This window comes from Antechinus flavipes, chromosome 5 (genome assembly GCF_016432865.1).
Source record: "Antechinus flavipes isolate AdamAnt ecotype Samford, QLD, Australia chromosome 5, AdamAnt_v2, whole genome shotgun sequence".
NCBI classification, from domain to species: domain Eukaryota; kingdom Metazoa; phylum Chordata; class Mammalia; order Dasyuromorphia; family Dasyuridae; genus Antechinus; species Antechinus flavipes.
Window position 1 is genome coordinate 131,834,715 of NC_067402.1, and position 3,598 is coordinate 131,838,312.

General features: G+C 34.7%; 1 non-coding gene across 1 annotated transcript; it reads left to right on the top strand.

The window, feature by feature from the left end:
- The first annotated feature begins 290 nt into the window (after positions 1–290).
- On the top strand, positions 291–426 carry LOC127539535 (U4 spliceosomal RNA). Its single transcript, XR_007947964.1, has one exon. It is a non-coding gene; the product is annotated as a U4 spliceosomal RNA (small nuclear RNA).
- Positions 427–3,598: the final 3,172 nt, after the last annotated feature.

A 3,598-nucleotide genomic window follows, 5' to 3' on the forward strand; every position in this document is an offset into this window, starting at 1 on the left:
TTAAGAAACTACTGGTAGGGAAACTTCACTGGTACAAATCTAAAGTTGTTCTTAAATTGTTACCTAAGTGTATTGAGAGGTTAAGTAACTTGTCCAGATCACAAAGCTAGTATGTGAGAGATGGTACTTTAATCTAGGTCTTCCTCACTTTAAAACTAGCTCTCTGTTCACTAAGCCATAGCTGCATTTTGATTCATAGATGATAGATAACAAACCAAATGAACTTATAATCTCAACAAAGAGGTATATATGACTCAAAAATGATAACAGCTAATATTTATATAGCTCTTCATTTTGTGCAGTGGCAGTATCATAGCCAATGAGGTTTAACCAAGGTACGATTATTGCTAATTGAAACATTTACTTATCACTTTCAGGTTAGCAAACCGTTATACAAATATTGAAGTTGAGAGAAGTTAAATGACTTGCTCAATGCCACACAATTAGTGTCTCAGGTTGAGTCCTGATTGTAGTTCTATTTTGAGTGTTCTACTCATTGAATTACTCTAGTAAAGCAGTTATTTGGTATTAAGGGATTTAGGATGAACACAAAATATACTGTTTAAAAACACAAAAGCAAAACAAAATTCTTGTTTCGCCTAGACAATAGCAAACTAGCATTCTATCCCATGAAAATATGCACCTGTAAGGAAATCCATAAAAATATAAATTGTTATTTGTCCTTCATTTTCTTTTTTATTAAAGCTTTTTATTTATCAAGTATATGCATGGGTAATTTTCCCAAAATTGACCCTTGCAAAACCTTTTGTTTCAAATTTTCCCCTCCTTCTCCTCATCCCCACCCCTAGCTGGCAGGTAGTCCAATACATGTTAAATATGTTAAAATACATGTTAAATCTAATATATGTATACATATTTATACAGTTATCTTGCTGCACCAAAAAATCAGATCAAGAAGGAAGAAAAAGCAAAACTGAAAAATAAAACAAAATGCAAGCAAATAACAGAGAGAGTGAGAATGTTATGTTGTGGTCCATACTCTGTTCCCACGGTTCTCTCTCTGGTTGTGGATGGCTCTCTTCATCACTGAACAAGTGGAACTGGTTTGAATCATCTCAATGTTGAAGAGAATCATGTCCATCAGAATTGATCATCATATAGTCTTATTGTTGCTGTATATAACAATCTCTTGGTTCTGCTCATTTCACTTAGCATCAGTTCATGTAGGTCTCCAAGCCTCTCTGAAATCATCCTGCTGGTCGTTTCTTATAGAACAATAATATTCCAAAATATTCATATATCATAATTTATTCAGCCATTCTCCAATTGATGGGTATCCATTCAGTTTCCAGTTTCTTGCCACTATAAAGAAGGCTGCCACAAACATTTTTGCACGCCAGTCCCTTTCCTTCTTTTAAGATCTCTTTGGGATATAATCCCAGTAGAAACACTGCTGGATCAAAGGATATGTACAGTTTGATAACTTTTTGAGCATAGTTCCAAATTGCTCTCCAGAATGGTTGGATCTGTTCACAGTTCCACCAATAATGTATCAGTGTCCCAATTTTCCCACATGCCCTTCAACATTTGTCATTATCTTTTCCTGTCATTTTAGCCAATCTGACAGATATATAGTGGTATCTCAGAGTTGGCTTAATTTGCATTTCTCTGATCAATAGTGATTTGGAGCACCTTTTCATGTGACTACAAATAGTTTCAATTTCTTCACCTGAAAATTGTCTGTTCATTTCCTTTGACCATTTATCAATTGGAGAATGGCTTGAACTACTATCAATTTGAGTCAATTCTCTGTATGTTTTAGAAATGAGGCTTTTATCAGATTTTTTGGATATAAAAATGTTTTCCCAGTTTATTGTTTCTCTTTTAATCTTGTCTGCATTAGTTTTGTTTATACAAAAACTTTTTAACTTAATATAATCAAAGTTATCTATTTTGTGATCAATAATGATCTCTAGTTTTTCTTTGGTCACAAATTCCTTCCTCTTCCACAGATCTAAAAGGTGACGATATTTGTCTATAATAACATTCTTTATGTCTAGATCATGAACCCATTTCAACCTTATCTTGGTATATGATGTTAGGTATGGGCCTATGTCTACTTTCTGCCATGCTAGTTTCCAATTTCCCAGCAATTTTTGTCAAATAGTGAATTCTTATCCCAAAAACTGGTGTCTTTGGGCCCCACTTTTAAGTGTTAAGCAAACACTAGATTGCTATAGTCATTTATTATTTTGTTCTGTGAACCTAACTTTCACTGACCAACTTCTCTATTTCTTAGCCAAAAAACTTGTTCTATTTCTTTTTCTAAAATGGGACTATTTAAGTAATTTATTTCCTCTTTTGTTAATCTGGGCAATCTATATTTTTGTAGGCATTCCTCCATTTTTGTCTTTCATTTTCAAAGAGAATCAGTGGGATCAGTGACATTGACAAGTGACATTGAATAGTGACAAGACATTGAGTCTTCATTCAAACATGAATTGTATTTAACTGAGGTAGAGTAATCCCAAACCACTGGCTGTTCTCTTCCAGAGTCATCTAAGTCCAAAAGCAAAACAAGTCAGAACTACTGGCAATGACCCAGGATTCAGTGAATGACTTGGGTATCTTCAATATCTGACCAAGCTCTAAGCATTCCACAGCTCCTGCTTAGCTGCCTTCCTGGCTTATATAATGGTCTCATCAACTCATGCCTTTGGAGGAAGTTTTCACATGCTTGAGGAAGACTTCCTTCTAAGTCATCAACAGGTTTGAAGGTTTGTTGGTTGTCCTCAATATGATTTTGCCCATCTGCTGAGACAAGTTTACTGGGGTGTGACTGCTCCACATGCTGCAACTTCCTGGAGCCACAAGTGAGAGTCAAATGCTTAGGTGGATAAGGAGCTCTGAAATAAGGGATGAACAGCCCTAAAAAAAGTGTAGTAAGCAAGAGAGTGCTGATCTTCTCTAAGAACCCCATATATCCCAAATTTCAGATAGAATCCCATTGAAGTACATTTGAATAAGGATAAAAGGAGAGAAAATCAGAAACAATCTGATGTGGTCTACTATTCTCTGATGACAGAAATGGTAGTTTCCTGATGTGTATATATGCATATATATGTATACACACACACATACATACATGTATACTGTGTATATTATATATATATATGTATAATGTATATGTATATATATATGTATGTATAATGTATAATGTGTAGTATATATGGATATATACTACATACTATGTGGCTATTATATCTATATGTGTATATGTATTTATGATAGAATGATAAATGGGGAAAATTGGGACACTAATGCATTGTTGGTGGAGTTGTGAAATGATCTAATCATTCTGAAGAACAGTTTGGAACTGTGCCCAAAGGGCTGTAAAACTGTTCATGCCCTTTGGCCCAGCAGGGCCATTACTGGATGTATATCCCAAGGAAATCTTAAAGGAAGGAAAATGTGCAAAAAATTTGTATCTACTCTTTTTGTGGTGTATATATAAAGTGTGTGTGTGTGTTTGTGTGTGTGTGTGTGTGTATGTGAAATCAATTAGGAGGCATAATAGAAAGAATGATGGAGCTGGAATCAGCTTTCTGGAGTTCAAATCTAGTCTCAGATATTTACC